The 17,196-nt window shown below is 39.6% G+C and overlaps 1 pseudogene; it reads right to left on the bottom strand.

Moving 5' to 3' along the window:
• Nucleotides 1-256: 256 nt before the first annotated feature.
• Nucleotides 257-12,237, bottom strand: LOC141569564 (melanoma-associated antigen B10-like; annotated as a pseudogene).
• Between the last annotated feature and the right edge of the window lie 4,959 nt (nucleotides 12,238-17,196).

The following is a 17,196-nucleotide window of genomic DNA, read 5'->3' as shown; positions in this document are numbered from 1 at the left end:
TTTCACAATGTACATGAGGTGACTGTGGCCACAGGGCAACCTACATGATCCTATTCATGAGTTTCACCGGCTGGTCAGCTATTGTCCAACCAGGGAGGCTGGCAAGGCCTTCCCGAGTTTACTTCTGCTGGCGGGGGAGTCAATGTCCGGGTGCCACCCGGGCAAAGTGTTCCCCTGATGCAACAACTGGAAGGCACAAAGGGGCACCTAACTCACATTGTATTTACTTTACACCAGTACAAAGCATAGCTGCAAATCAGACCTGGGCTCTCTCTTCCTCATCTCGCAAAGCCTCCTTCCTCATACAGGTTTGGGAAGGCACTCGGGACTGTATCATGGATCTCGGCCAGAATCTCCAGCACTTTCTTCATCTTGGTGGTCTCAGCATGGGCTCTTGGGCCCCACAAGAACTCGTAGCATGGAGGATCACTGCCGGGCACCTGGCGGTACTCCAGGTACTCGGGCTGCACTAAATCTTCAGTGATGACCTTCCCCATGGATGAAGTGCTTCTTCCCAGCATATATACCCATCACATTAAATACTTCCCAGATGTCTTCCTCGGTTGCACAGTTGCCCTTCCTAAAGACCACCCAGAGTATAGTCATCAGGAGGCCCATCCTAGGCACATTCTCCTCAACCCTCAGCCTGCCATCACTAGTGCACTGCAATATGCTGACAAGAGTGTAGCAGTGCTTCGTAGGGTCGACTTCTTCACATCAATGCCAAAGGCCAGCACCATTAGCTCAGAGGCTTTCCTGAGGATCTCACAGGAGTGCTCCTTGTACCTTTAGATGACATGATTCATCATGTCTTCCTTTGTTATGGGCTCCCTCATTTTATACATGCACGGCATGAATTGCACCGACTGAATTGCCTTCTGATCTAGAGGGGTTCTGCAAGAACCATCAGTGCTGGGCCGTGCCTGGGAGGTGCTTGGTCTTTTCTTATCTTGGCTCTTGGCACCTTCATCAGATCTTGTGCATGAAACACCTGCAGAAGCAGTGGTAGCAGATGGGGCTCTCCGAGACCCTGGGGATTAGCTAACTGACCCAGCAGCAGGGGAGCTCTGGGGATTACCACCAAAAGGAGGAGAGGGGGAAGAGGGGAACTCTCCTTCCCCTGCTGCAGTGGCCTGATCACCTCAGAGACACTCAGTCTCATCTCCACTGTGGAGGCATTTGCCCAGGGCACGGACCTTAGTCTTCTGACCCCGAGGCATGATGACACAGGTCAGGCACAGCAGGCACCGGTGTGGGCAGAGCAGGTGATGAGGGAGGGAGAATGAGATGGTGTATGCACCTCTGCAGGGAGATTCCACCTTGGCCTTAACCAAGGCCTCCTCTGCAGGTCTGAGGGCCATCAGTGCTCTGGGAACCCACAGGGTTCTTTGTCTGATCAGTCTGTCCCCTGAGAACTTTGCAGAACAGGTTAGAGTGTGCCTTAGGCTGCTGCCTGCCAGTCCTGCCTGGGGTGAGTTAGGACTGGCAGGTTTAGGACTGTGGGCTTCCCTGTGTTCTAAGGTGGAGAATCCTCTCCTTCACATGTAGAACCATCATGTCAACTGTTGGCAGGGCCTGGCATCCTCCCCTCTGCAACTCTAAAGCTACACTCCTTATACCAATGGCCTTCCCTCCCTAAGACCCTTGAGGAAGAAATGAGGGAGAGCCTTAGCTGGCCATCCTGCTGGAGCATTTCAGAGCTGACACAGGAGCAGGGTTTTATGGGATCCCCTTTGTCCTGGATAATGAGGATTTTCGGTCCTCCCTTATGTGGCCAGCCCCATTAGACCAAGACCCCCATCTCCAGAGTTTGACAGCCATGCCCAGGGACTCCCAAAGTAGACCACAAGGGTAGGGGTTTGTGCAGGGTTCAGAGTACCCACAGTCCTTACTCAGGGTTCTCTCCTTGACTCTGAATAAAGCCTGGGTTTTTCTCTCTTTGATCTGAGTCCACCAGCTTGAGATCAAGGTCTTCATTCCCTGAGAGCCCAAGACAGAATTGAAGGCGACTTGGGCTTAACAGCCAACCTTGAGCCTCAGTACAGGGTGGATTGAGGCGGTGTTCTGTGGGGTCTCCTTTGTACCGGGGACGTGGGGGTATGTTCCAGCAGTTCTAAGAATCCACACCTTGACTTTCAGCATCACCTCTCCCTTCAGAAGACCTGAGAACCTAAGAGCTGGGAACCTGGAGGTGGAAGTCAGTCAGCATCTCATGCTGACAGCTCTGCCCTGGGCTTCCCAGGATTGAAATCAGGGGTGGGGCTCTTTGCGGGTGACACTGTACACTTCCGTTAGGAGGAACATAATGTGTGTGTAGCTCCCTCTGTGGTGATGTTGGCAGTTATTGATGATCATTACCTTTATCCATTCACCCATTAGAGGCTGCAGGATAGTAATTCTATAATCTATCATTCCTTGTGAGTTTCTCATCTGAAATACTTCTTCAGGAAGAACCTTTCCTCCCTGGTCTACCCTATGGTTACCTTGAGGTAATGGTAAAACATATTTATGGTGTTCTCGTATTAAATACCTTCTGCACCTATATTTTGGACAATTTTATTTAACATCACTTATTTCTAGTTCTGTTTTGTAATTGATAATACTTACAAAATTGTATATTCTATAATTTTTGAACTGGCTTTGGTTAGTTGCCTTTATTGTTCTCTATTTCCTTATTTCTATATTTAACTTCATTATTTCCTACTTTCTATGTAAACTTTAGGTTTAATATACTATCCATTCTCTGTCTTCTTCGATTTTATAAATATTTCTTGTTTCCTAATAGATTTATTCAAGGCTGTAATCGTCCCTCTTAATACCACTTGGGCTGTGTCTAACAGGTAGTGTCGCAGAGCTTTATGTGTATGCTTAAAAATTTTACAACTTGAATATATTTTTTTATGCTATGTGCTAGAAAAGTAAAAATAATTGGCCACATATAAAAATCAAGGATTGCGTAGACACAGAAAATTCTCTGTGTATTTAACCCAGAAGGAATTTAATGCAATATATTGGTTACTCAAGGGATGAAAAAGTCACACAGGGAAAGGAAAGGAAACCTAATACTTAGCAACATGAGACTATCACTCCCAACTTTGGGCTCCTGGAGCCTAGAAGTTGGTGTCAACAGGATTTAGGACCATAGTAAGCCAATATAATGGAGACTGGAACCAAAAAGAAGATCAGTCATTAAAGGAGAAGCCACCTGGTACAGAGAGGGAGAAAAGAAAACTCAGGGTGCTCCTTTTGCCTGAAATAAGAGGACAGCCAAATGTTGGGAGAGTCTACGATTTATAGATTCAGCCCGTATAATAGAGAATGGAGCAGGGGAAGGGGAAGGAAGAGTTCTGAGGGCAAATAGGCTAGGACTAGCATACCACATTGACATTGCAAGTTAAATGAGAAAAATCATGTCTAAATTGATATAGGAAAATATTTTATAAAAATAAGCGTTCATGATAAAGAATATATGTTATCAGATCAGATAAAGGATATCTACCAAAAACAAAACAAAACAAAAAACTCAACAGAAAAATGACATACACGATATGGAAATGATAAAAGCTTTTACTTGAAAACTGAGTAGACAAGGATACCAGCTATCATACTTTTTATTCAATATTTTAATACAATTTTTACATAGTACAGTAATAAGAATCATAAGAAACCAAAGAGATAGGGATTGGAAAATAGGAAACACAGCTTTTATAATTAGCAGATGATTAGACTGTGCATAATAAAATATAAATGAACTAAAGATAGGCTGTTCAATCACCTAAGAGAGTTCCTCACGATAAGAAATGCTAAAGTCAATCAAGGTGAAACCAAAGGACAGTAACCAGAAACCATATGGAAAAATGAAGATCAACCTATGAACACAGATAAATATAAAAGCCAGGATTATTGTATTTTAGGTATGTAATTACTCTGTTTGTTTCCTATATAATTAAAATAAAAGTACATAAAATAATAATTATAGGTCTTCCTTGATGGATACACAAATATAAAGATATTACTTTTAGAAAAAAATTACAAACCAATATCACTTATGAATGTAGATACAAAAATCCTGAACAAAATAATAGTAAATGGAAACAAACAGCGCATAAAAAAGATTATGCACAATGACTTACTGGGATGTATCCCAGAAATGCAAGGCTAGTTCAATACAAGAAAATCAGTCAGCGTAATAGGCCACGTTTTAAGAACAAAGGAGAAAAAAACATGATTATCTCAGTAGATGCAAAAAAAGCATTTGACAATATTTAACATACTTTCATGATAAAAACACTCACCAATTAGGAATATAAGGTAACTTCCTTAACATGATGAAGGAAATTTATGAAAAACCCATAGCTAACATCACACTAAATGGTGAAAGAATGAAAGCTTTACTCTTAGGAAGAAGGCAATATCCAAAGATCACTGTATGATTCCATATATAAAATTTTCAAAATGACAAAATTATAAAAATAGGAAAAGATCAATGGTTTCAAGAGCTAGGGTTTGAGGGAGTACAAACCAGTGCATTTCTTTGGAGTGTCGGAACAGTCTGTATGTTGATTGTGAGGGTGGTTACCAAAACTTATACATGTGGCAAAATTTCATAAAACTATACACCAAACAAATTAATAGTTTAAAAACCTTCCCCCCAAAAGAATCACTAGGCCCAGATAGTTTCATTAGTGAATTCCATCAAACATTTAAGGATGAAATAATACAAATAAGCTGTATTTTTCCCCCAGAAAATAGAAGAGAGAAGCATTCTTTTTTTTTCTGTTTAAAGACATCTTTAATATATATCATTGATTCATTCACATTGAACTCATGTCGACAGCACTGTAATTCATGCCTGAATGAAGCTTATCTGACACACGTATTTTCTCCATAAGGTACATCTCAGGCTCCTTGGACATAGGAACACTGGGCAGCACTTGAGCACTACACTCGTGCACCATTTTCAACAGCAAAATCAAAAAAGCATAGAATGTTACAAACATGGCACTAAATAGACCGCAAGAAGGATGCTTATTTACAAGATGAGAAATGAAACAAGAAGTTTGCCTTGTTCCATCTCAGCTGAGAACGTGGGCATCAGGGAACTCACATTTTTTATTGCTTGGTGCATGTCCAAGAGTGACTGCAAGCACTGAGTATTGATTTGGGGCTTACAAATAAATTTTAGTGAGTAGGTGAACTCACAAATACAGAATCTGCGAATAATGAGGGTCAATGGTAATTGTGTATCTTTCATCTTTCTCTGAGGGCTGCTGTCAGGATTTGGGCTTGTTCACACAGCTAATTGGGTTTTCAGAGTGCAGAGATGTCATTTGGCATCAGTTCTGAGTTCCACTCTCAGCATCACCACCTACTTGCTATGTGCCCTCATGTAAGTTCACAGGTTTCTGGAGCCTGAGTTTTACCATTCAGGTAAAATGGAGAGAACACCCTTTAATGTGTGGGGGGAACATAAGGATGAATTAGAATAGATGAGGAGTACCCAGGACAGTGCCTGGCAGGGTGCTGATTAGATGGCAGCTTTTGTTGTTGTTGTTTGTTTATGTTGTGTTTGTTTGTTTGTTTTTACTCTTTTTTATTTTCCATTACAGTTGACATTCAATATTTTATATTAGTTTCAGATGTACAGCATAGTGATTAGACGTTTATATAATTTATGAACTGATATTCCCCTGATTAGTTTAGCGCTATACACAGTGATTACAATATTATTGACTATATTCCCTATGCTATACTTCACATGCTGGGAATATTAAAACATAATTATTTTGAATTCATATTAAAGTTTCAATTCATCTTCAAAAATGCTTCGATCTTTAATAAATATTTCAAAAATATTTCCTGACATACCATCAGTTAAATAAGTAATACTAGTTAAATAAAAGACTAATCCATCTCACCCACTACTTATTTTTTTGTTTAATTTTTCAATTACAGTTGACATTCAATATTATTTTATATTGGTTTCAGGTGAACAGCCTAGTGGTTAGACACTTATATAATTTGTGAAGTGATCCCCCCCCATTAGTACCCACCTGGCACTATGCATACTTGTTATAACAATATTATTGACTATATTCTATATTCCTTTTGCTGTACTTTATATCCCTGGGACTATTTTGTAGCTACCAATTTGTACTTCTTAATCCCTTCCCTTTTTTCACCCTGCCTCCCAACCCCCCTCCCATCTGGCAACAATCAGTTTGTTCTCTGTATCTATGAGTCTGTTTCTGTTTGTTTGTTTGTTTGTTGATTTATTTTGTTCTTTAGATTCCACATATAAGTGAGATCATATGGTATTTGTCTTTCTCTATCTGACTTATGTCACTTAGCATAGTACCCTCTAGGTCCATCCATGTTGTCACAAATGGTAAGATTTTATTCTTTTTTATGGCCAAATAGTATTCCATTGTATATATGTACCACTTCTTTATCCAGTCATTTATCGATGGGCACTTCCGTATCTTGCTTACTATAAATAGCACTGCAGTGAACATAGGGGTGCATATGTCTTTGCAAATTAGTGTTTTGGGTTTCTTCAGATAAATACACAGAAGTGGAATTGCTGGGTCATAAGGTAGTTCTATTTTTAATGTTTTGAGGAACGTCCAAACTGTTTTCCACAGTGGCTGCACCAATTTGTAATCCCACCAACAGTGCATGAGGGTTCCCTTTTCTCTACATCCTCGCCAATATTTGTTTGTCAATTTCTTGATGAGCATTCTGACAGGCATGATGTTAGTGTGGTTTTAATTTGCATTTCTCTGGTGATTAGTAATGTCGAGCATCTTTTCATATGTCTATTGGCCATTTGTATGTCCTCTTTGGTGGAATGTCTGTTCAGGTCCTCTGTCCATTTGTTAATTGGATTTTTGGGTTTTTTGGTGGTGAGTTGCAAGTTTCTTATAAATTTTGGATATTAACTCCTTATTGGATGTATCATTGGTGAATACGTCTTTTCATTTTTCTTTTGGTTTTTTTTTTGATGGTTCCTTTTGCTGTACAAAAACGTTTCAGTTTGATGTAGTCCCTAGAAAAGCATTCTTAATTCTTTTTATGAGGGCAACATCACCCTAAGCCCAAAACCAGATAAATACATTAGTAGAAAAGAAAACTACAGACAAATATCTCATGAACACAGACAAAAAAAAAAAATCCTTAACAAAATCACAGCAAATGGAATCCAGCAATATGTAAAAATAATAATACATCATTACTAAGTGGGACTAATTTCCAGAATTCAGGCCTAATTCAACATTTATAAATCAATTAATGTATTTCATCATATACCACACCGAATTAGAAAACGAATATGATCATAGCAGTAGAAAAATAATTTGAAAATTTTAACACCCATTTATGTTTAAAAAAAATTTTTAATTAGGATTAGAAGGGAACTTCCTAAACCTAATAAAGGGTATATAAGAAAACCTATAGCTAACATTATGCCTAATGATGAGAGAGTGAATGCTTTCTTGCTAAGACTAGAAATCTAACAAGGATGTCCTCTCCTTACTCCTATTCAGTATCAGAATGGAAGTCCTATCTTGTGCATGACAAGCATTAACAAATAAATGAAAGGTATAGGGATAGGAAAGGGATAAATGAAAAGTATATATTTTTGCAGAGGAAATGATTGTCTACGTAGAAAATCTCTAAGAATGTGCAAAGAAAACCTCCTTGAACTAATAGCACAGTATAATTGCTTTACTATACACCAGCAATAAAAATTTGAAATTAGAAATTTTAAAAAGTAAAAATATTCACAGTTGCACAAAATTGAAATACTTAGGTACAAATCTAACAAAATATATACCAGATCAGTTTGTGGGAAACTGAAAAACACTTATCAAAGAGGTCCTCAATAAATTAAGAAATATTTCCTCTTTATGAATTGGTAGATGCACTGTTGTTAAGATGTCAATTATTTCTAACTTGATCTATAGATTTAATGCAATCCCCAAAATCCCAGTAACTTTTTTTGTAAATATTGACAAACTGATTCTAACTTTTATATGGAATGGCAAAGTTTCTAGATTAGCCAGCACAATAGTGAAAAAAAAAGTTTGAAAACTCACACTGCCCTATTTCAAGTCTTAATATAAAGCTATAGTAATCAAGACAGCATAGTGTTGGTGAAAGAATAGACTAATAGATCAATGGAACAGAATGGAGAGCCCAGAAATAGACCCACACAAATATAGTCAACTAAATTTGACACAGGCACAAAGGCAAATAAATTAAAAGATAATTTCTTGCACCAAATAATGCTAGGGCAATTGGATGTCTACATGGGGAAAAAAATTGAACTTAGACACAAAGCTCATACCTTACACAAAAATTAACTTAAAATAGGTTACAGATCTAAATAGAAAATGCAAAATTGTGTAGCTCCTACAAGGAAACACAGGAGAACATCGGTGACTTTGGGTATGGGTATGAGTTTTAGATACAATACTGAAAGCACAGTCTATAAAAGAAAAAAAATAAGTTGGACTTTATAAAAATTAAAAATTTTCGCTCCATGAAAGACACTGTTAAGAGAATGAAAAAACAAGCCACAAATTGAGAGAAAATATTTGCAAATCACATAGCTGATAAAGGACTTGTATCTGAATGTACACAGTGATCTTAAAACTCCACAATAATAAAACAAGCAGCCAGTAGTGGTTTGCATGATGATGTCTCTTAAAGATACGTCCATTTCCTAACCCCTGGGACCTGTGGATGTGACCTTATTTAGAAAACATCTTTGCCAATGTAATCAAGTTAAGAATCATCCTGGATTTAGGGTGGGCCCTATATCCAAAGACGGATGTCTTAGGAGAAAGACAGAGGGACAATTGAGCAACAAACATACAGAGGGGAAGACCATGTGAAGACAGAAGTGGAAGCAGAGATTGGAGCAATGCATTTATAAGCCAAGGGATGCCAGGAATTGCTGAGTAGCTACTAGAAGGTAAGAGAAAAGCCTGGAATGGATTCTCTCTCAGAGCCTCCAGAACCCTTCTGAAAGCTTGATTTCAGACTTCAGAACTCCATAATCATGAAAGGATGAATTTCTTTTGTTGTAAGCCACCCAAGTTGTGTTTATTACAGTTGCCCTAGAAAAATAATATGCGACCCTATTTTTAAAATAGACAAAAGATCTGAACAAATATCTCACAATAGAACATATACAGATGGCAAATAGGCATATGAAAGGATGCACAACATAATTGTGCATTAAGGAAATGCAACTTAAAACAATTAGTTACTAATACACACCTATTAGAAAGACTAAAATACCAATTACTAGCAAGGATGCAACTGGATCTCTCACACGTTGATGTTAAAAATGCAAAATGGTGCAGCCATTTTGGGAATAGTTTGGCAGTTTCTTATGAAGCTAAACATAGTTTTATCATATAATCCAGAGTCTGTGCTTCCAGATATTTATTCAACTGATATGAAAAACTTATGTCAACACAAATAACTTCACATAGATGCTTATAGCCGCATTATTCATGATCACCCAAAACCAAGATGCCTTTAGTAGGTGAGTGAATAAATAATCTGTGGTACATACATACAATGGAATACTATTCAACAATAAGAAGTAATAAATTATCCATTCACGAACTAACATGGATGAATCTTAAATGCATGTTGCAAAGCAAAAGAAACCAGTCTGAAAATACTACATACTGTATGATTCCATATGACATTCTGGAAAAGACACTACTATAGACACAAAAAACAGATTAGTAGTTTCTATGGTTTTTGTTTATGTGTTTGTTTTGAGGGGAGAGGATGGTTGAAAAATGAAGCATGGGTGTGTTTTTTAGGATGGTGAAACTATCCTATATGAAACTATAGTGGTGGATATGAGGCATTCATGCATTTTTTAAATCCCATAGAACATTAGAGTACAAAGAGTGAACCTTAATGTATGCAAATAAAAAATCAATTCAGAGACCTAGGTATCTCTGGATGGAATGTAGATGGTGACAGGGAAAAAAAATCTAGCTGTATTACAAATGTATGAAATAACATCAGTGAAGAGGATGGGGAAAAAGAGGTGCTGACCTAAGTAACTTGGTAAATGAGAGGATACTGTAAGACTGAAAAAAAAGGAAACTGTATATAGATGCTGCATTTCTAACTGGTAAAGTTGTTTCTTAGAAGGGTATGGGTTAATAATTTGAAAATAATATACATGTATATCAGGATTGAATAAATAAGTCTATGTATGGTGGATAGTTGGAGCCAATTTTCTCATAGAGGTAAGCAAAGGGGGAAGGCAAGAATGCATAATGCAATACTAGATTAGAGTTGGGGCCATTAGTATGACTCATGTTTAGCTTAATATAGATACAGATGGACAAATATGGGAATAATTATAGATATATGTGCACACATGGGCTAATATACAGACATTTTCCAAGTTCTAGCTTCTGAGAGGGCTTGGAAGCAACAAACTCTAGTAGCAATGGCACAATTGGAGCAGGAAAATAAATAACCTAATAGTGGATTATGACTCAAAGTATAAAATAAATATCCATGAGTCCATACTGCTATAAATAAATGACTGAATGAATAAATCAGGGAGAATAGACAAATGTTATGTATAGAGCATTCCGAATAATTTATGTAGCTACTCTACCCTCAGTATGGGGAGCATAACTCCCCACCCCTTAAGTGTGGGCTGAACACAGTGACTTCTTTCCAAAGAGTACTGCATGGAAAAGTAGGGCAAAGAGTTACTTTACAGTGGAAAACTTGACAAATACTACCTTAAGTAGGTGATCAAGGTAATATCATGAGTTGATAAGTCATGCTGATATCATGTGCCCTTGATATAATGTGATGAAAATGGCACTTGACCCCTGAGGCCTTCCTCCCAAGAACCCATAGTGTCAGTCTGATCATGCGAAAAACATCAAACACATCCCAGTTGAGGGACATTCTACAAAACACCTGACCAATACTCTCCCAAACTGTGAAGGTCATCAAAAATAAGGACAGTTTGAGAAACTGTCACAGTCTAGAGGAGTCTTGGAGAAATGATGACTAAATACAACGTGGTATCGTGGATGGGATCCTGGGCCCAGAAAAAGGACATTAGGGGGAAAAAAATGAAGGGAATAGGAATTAAGTATGGATTTTAGTTAATAGTATGTTGATATTGGTTTAATAGTTGCGATAAATGTATCACATTAACAATAGGGGAGAGTGAGTGCTGGGTATAAGGGAACCACCCTCTGTACTGTCTTTGCAACTTTTCCGTAAATATAAAACTATTTTAAATTTATCAGTTTATTTAAAAAGAAAGGATTTTTCAATAAACATAAATACTGCAACTTGTCCATTTAACTAGTGTCCACCAACGTCCAGTTCTTGGATTTAGCCACCCTTGCCTGGGGCCTTCCAGAACTGACAGCCGGGACAGGGCTCTATGGAGACCTCTCTGTTCTAGTGTGTGTGGTTCCTTCACACTTCACTCAGACTCCTGCTCTGTACTTCTCTTGGAGCGTCCCAAGTGCCGGCCTGAGGCCCATACCATGGTGTAATACTCTCAGCAAACCGAATCCCACAGGGGGAATGCAGAAGATTCTAAATCAGCTGATTCCTGCCCCGGCCTACCAGGGCTGAAAACAGGGGTGGTACTCTGTGTGATACCCTCCAGTTTGGGGTGGGTGGTCACCTCAAGCCTAACCTCCCGGCAGGGTCTGGACTCCGCCTCCATCCGCTGACCAGACGCCTCTGCACTCATACCAAAACCTTCACTGCTCTGAGACACCACTTTTTGAGACTCCTCTACAGGGCCTCCCAGGGCTTTGAGCAGGGGTGGGGCTCTGAGCTGGCGACTTTGTTTTAGAGGAGGAAACACCCGCAGTCCTCACCCAGGTTTCTAAACTTAACTCACAGACAGTACTGGGACTCCTCCCTCTGCTGAACTGAGTCTGCCAGCCTTAGACCAAGGCCAACTGCTCACCCCCAGATTGCCACTCCCTACCCCAGTCTCAAGAGTGTGCAGCAAAGGGGTGCCTGTGCTTAACAACCGTGCCCCGGGCTCCCGAGGCTCACACCAGGGGCACGGCTGTGTGGGGCACTCTGTTCGGTTGTGGACAGTTCCCCCAGACTTTCATCCTGCTCCTCAACTTTACTTCCGTTAGGGTCTGGGATCCTTCTCTTTGCTGGCCTGAGGTGGACAGTGTGGTATAATGACCTCACCATTCATTGAAAGGGAATAAAATGTACTACAAATCATGTGAAAATCTTGAGAGTAGTTGATACAGAATTAAAATTTTTTTAATCCAATCAAATTAGAGTTATTACACTAATAAAGAACATTGGACACCACACATCACCGTCAACTCCAGTCAGTTTAACAAAGAGCTACACCATCTGTAATGATTATTTCCACCCATTCTGTAAACTGCTGAGGTGGGGATAGTATCTAGATCATTTTGTAATGATCTAGCCCCAACTTCAATGCTTGAAGCCTTTTCCTGGAAGTTGTCTGGGACCCTCCGAAATTCCATACGTTCTTCTGATTCCTTTCCTACTATATGCTGAGCTCTGAATTCAGAACCCTGACTACCACCCTGCCCTGGACTATCTGGACTTGATTTAGTATGAGGTCTCTCCCATGGACCCTGGAAATTTCTTTACCCCACCCCCCCAGGCCTCCTGATACTTCTCATTAACTGAGGTTTTCCTGTCTAGACTATTCCCTGGGACCTAGTCATTCTGACCAGATCCTTGCTTCTTAAAGCAAATGGGAAAAAAATCCATTGACATAGAAATCTAAAACACTAACGCAGAGATAACCCAGTACTCAAGATATCTTGCAAAAATCCTTCTTTATATATTGATGATGAATTAATGAATGTGGAATTGATTTTTAATAACATAATTAGAAAACATAAATACAAAATAAAAGAAACGTGATATATTTTCACACAAAAGACTCAATTGATCAAATAAGCCATATGATTTCACTTATATGTGGACCCTAAAAAACAAAATAAATGAATAAACAAAACACAAACAGACTCAGATGCAGAAAATAAACTGAGGGTTGCCAGACGGGAGAGTGGGTGAAAAGGGGATGCGTTTAGGAAGAACAAATTGGTAGTTACAAAATAGTCATGGGGATGTAAAGTACAGCATAGGGAATATAGTCAGTAACATTGTAATAACTATGTATGGTGTCAGGTAGATACTGGATTTATTGGGGTGATCACTTTGTAAGTTATGCAAGTGTCTAACCACTGTATTGTACACCTGAAACTAATATAATGTAAATCAAGTATAATTGAAAAATAAAAAATTCTAAAAAATTGATCAAATGTCTGAAGTTTAGGATATTCTCATACATTATTATGTGAGAATATAAATTGGTACAGCATTATTGAAATAGCATATCAGCAATAATCAAAAAAATATGATCACACTGTTTCCACCTTAACCCAATATTCACTTCTATATCTTTACTATAAGAAACATCACATTTGCCCAGTAATTTGTATTTCATGATGTTGATATCAATTCTATTAGTACTAGCAAAAAAATGGAAAACAACTTATGTGCCATCAGGAGGAGAATGGTTAGATTAATTATGGTACATACACACTTTAGAACACTTGGGAATAGATAAAAGAGTGAGATGGATCAATTGTGCTCTAACAGAAAGATCCTGCATTAATTTCACTAAATGACAAGGGCAAGAGGCAAAACCATATGTACACCATTATCCATGTACCTTAAAAAAAACACCTTCACATGGTATTGTTGTATTATATCTACATAAGAAAAAGCCCAGAATGCATTTTAATGTATTCTACACAACATTTTAAAATTATGGTTACTTCTAGTAGGGCCTGAATTTTATAGAACCATAGTAAGGGGGCAGAACTGTGATTATTCCATATTTTCAGAATTTTTTTAGCATCAAGAATATGTGCACTGTTTCTTTTGTAATTAGTATAATTAATTAAGATACACAACAGAAATAGCAGCTGGTGTTATTTACATAAGTAACTGCTAGTGGATGCAATGCAAGAAGCCTGACATCTGAACGACCTAACACTACAAAAGTTTGTTTCTCATGTGCATTAAATCTGACATGGGTAGGCAAGGTCTCCACTGTCAGAGTGCCCTGGGGATCCAGGCTACTCCCATCGCGTGATGGCCCATCTCCACATGTTTGTTGCTGAATTGAACAGAAAGCATGGAAGTGGCATACTGACTGGCAAATGCCTTGGTCTAGTAATGACACACTTTGCTTCTGTTCATATTTCAGTGGCAACAGTTGTCACAAACCCTTTCTAATGCAAGTGGACTGGACGATATGCCCCATGTGCCCAGGAAGGAGAGCAGGACACCTGTGGATGAGCACTTGCAGTCTCTCCATCAACAGTTCTGGAGTAGGTGATCAGCAAAGTGCAGCACTCATGCTCTTTATACAAAAGCCCTCTTCGTTCTTGGAGAAGATTCTGAGAAGGCCTAAATTGCCTTGCTACACTCCAGAATTTTCTAGTGCCTGCTACCATGTGACCAGTGGTTTCAAACACAGGATCACACCAGTTTTCTAAAGGACATTGTATGTAAGTCTCATCAGGGAGGGGTCACCCTTCTTCAACCTATAGCACCTTTCTGCACGACCTTGTCAATAACCTCTATAATCTTCATACACTGAGAATTTCTTTTTCTTCTTCCTTTCGCTGCATGGTCAAAATCATAACTTGTGAGTGTCTGCTGAAGAACATGGTTGAGCACTTGTATCTTCAGGTATTGTTAGGCACACTGACAAACCTGGATTTTCCTCTGGGGCAGGTGCAGACAAACCTCAGGAGAATGATGGTCAAGTATTTTCCTTCTCTTATCAAAGCCGGCAAGACATTTTCTACCGTGGTGGTAGACTGAGTAATTTCTCCATGAAGATACCCATACCTTATTCCTGAAACCTGTGAATATGTTCAGTTACACGGCCAGGGGTACTTTGCAGATGTAGTAAGGTTATGGAAGCAACTTTAAAGTAAAGATATACTGGATTCTCTATCTGGGCGGGCCCAATGTAATGACATGATCCCTTACAAGCAGAGAACTTTCTGTGGCTGGAGACAGAAGAGAGGTGCCGAGTGTGAGAAGGAGTCAGCATTTAATTGCTGACTCAAAATGAATGGGTCTGCTTGCGAGGACTGGAGCGAGTCCAGGAGAAACTATGTCAGCTGCAGCTGCCAGTCAGCATGGAAACGGCCTCAATCTTATTTGCACAAAGAATTGGATTCTGCCACCAACCTGAGTGATCTTGGAAGGACATTCTTCCCAGGGCTTATGATCGGCAGTCCGCCAGCTGAAAGCTCCACTTGGGCCTGTGAAAATCCCAGCACAGAATCTCACAGAGACATCCCAGCTTTCACTCCTACAGAAATGTAGATAATAATACTCACCCAGATAATAAATATGTGCTGTTGTAAACCACTAAACGTGTGGTCATTTGTTACAGCAGCCATAGAAAACTACTACAAATCCTGAAAAGACTCCAGGGCTGGTTAGAATCCAGCCTCTGCCGGTCCTTGCTACACAGAGCTTTCCTCGGGCCTTCCTCATCTCTCTAGGAGGGAGGCTTTGGTACTTGGCCACTCAGTTAAGCTCACTCATCAGAGGACGGATTCAGGGGCCTGTCTCCAATACGCCAGCAGGTTAAATTCTCTTCTTTCTAACTTCGTCTGCTCTCCTAACTTCAGGGTTATCTTACAAGAACCAGTAGATCCTGGGCCAAACCAGACTCTACTCACAAGCCGATTGGGAAAAAACTTGGAGAGTGTGGTGGAAGCACCCCGAGTAGGTGAGCAGACACCTCAAGTTCACTGCCAGAGTAAACCACCAAGTCAACAGGGCTGTTGTTAGAGGGGTCCACGGTCTGGGACAGGACAGGTAGTGGGTGTCTGCAGGGAGCTGGAGTGCTCTGAGTCAGGGGAAAGGCGGGTGATTCTGGGCTGTCTGTTGCAGTGGGAGCAGAGTGCAGACTTATGAAAGGAAGCAGGTGAGAGTTGGATATCAGGTTAGGAACCAGATTTAGAAAGGGCACTAGATTTAGACAGGGGAAGACTTAGGTAAAACTTGGTGTAATTTGGAAAGTCCGATGATCCCAGCATCTGCCATCAGCTCTAAAATAACCTTGTGGATGGGGGCAGGTGGACCTTAGGCAGAGGCAGCCCATGTGGTGTCTAATTCTTATTTTCACCTTATTAATACAACTGGGTTTCAGGTTCCTTTTTATTTGTTGGTAGACATTGTGGAGTAGTGAAAAGAGAAATGAATTAAGAGATGGTAGGCCTCAGGCAATGGGGAATGAAACAGTGTGGATGCTAAAGGATTAAGAACAGCGCTTAGTCCCAGGTCTGTCACTTACTAGCCAGGTGAACTCGGGAAAATTGCAAAGTTCAATGAACCTCAGATTTTCATCTGTGAAATGTGTTTGATAAGTAGTCCCCTTGTTCTTGGCTCACATATATCTTGTAAGTGGGAATGTTGGGATGTATCTAGCTTATGCAAGACACTGGCAGAATCTGGCATGTATTGGGTTTTGATAATTTTCAATTATTACTATTATTAGTTTCACCCTAAAATGTACCAATCTCCGCTCTAGGATTTTTTTTTGTTTTCCAATCCAGGAGATGTCAGAGAATTTGTAGCTCTCGAGGATGTGGTACGAGAAATCAGCTAATACATTGCTTGAGGAGTTAAATGAAGTTACTTGCTGTGTAACTTTTTCGAGTATACGTTATTTATTGTTGGTGAGGGGGAATCTTCCCATTTGATGTAACTCAGAGCTCCTGGAATTTGTGTCAGTTATTTCCATTCCTCCCTTACATCTGCCCTAACATCCAAAACATTTGTATTTGCAATTATTTCACTTTTATCACAAATCTAGTTCTAACTTAGAGTTTACCAAATTACATTCCAGATTAAAATGGAATGTGAAACCTAATGGAATTAATACTTAAGTAAAATGGCCACTTAACCATTGGGTTTTGCCTCTCCCAGCGCAGGGAAAGGATGTCAGCACAGTGGCTTCTGAGCGTCCCATCTCACATGAGTCTCACCCTATTTCTCAGACACTCCCTTGTTAAGATGTGCATAAATCACCTATTTTGTGGCCTCTGTCCTCCTGCACTGGGAAAA

Source organism: Rhinolophus sinicus, chromosome 18 (assembly GCF_057876585.1).
Source record: "Rhinolophus sinicus isolate RSI-liver-muscle chromosome 18, RSI-T2T, whole genome shotgun sequence".
Classification (NCBI taxonomy): domain Eukaryota; kingdom Metazoa; phylum Chordata; class Mammalia; order Chiroptera; family Rhinolophidae; genus Rhinolophus; species Rhinolophus sinicus.
This window is presented reverse-complemented; position numbering and strand designations above follow the sequence as displayed.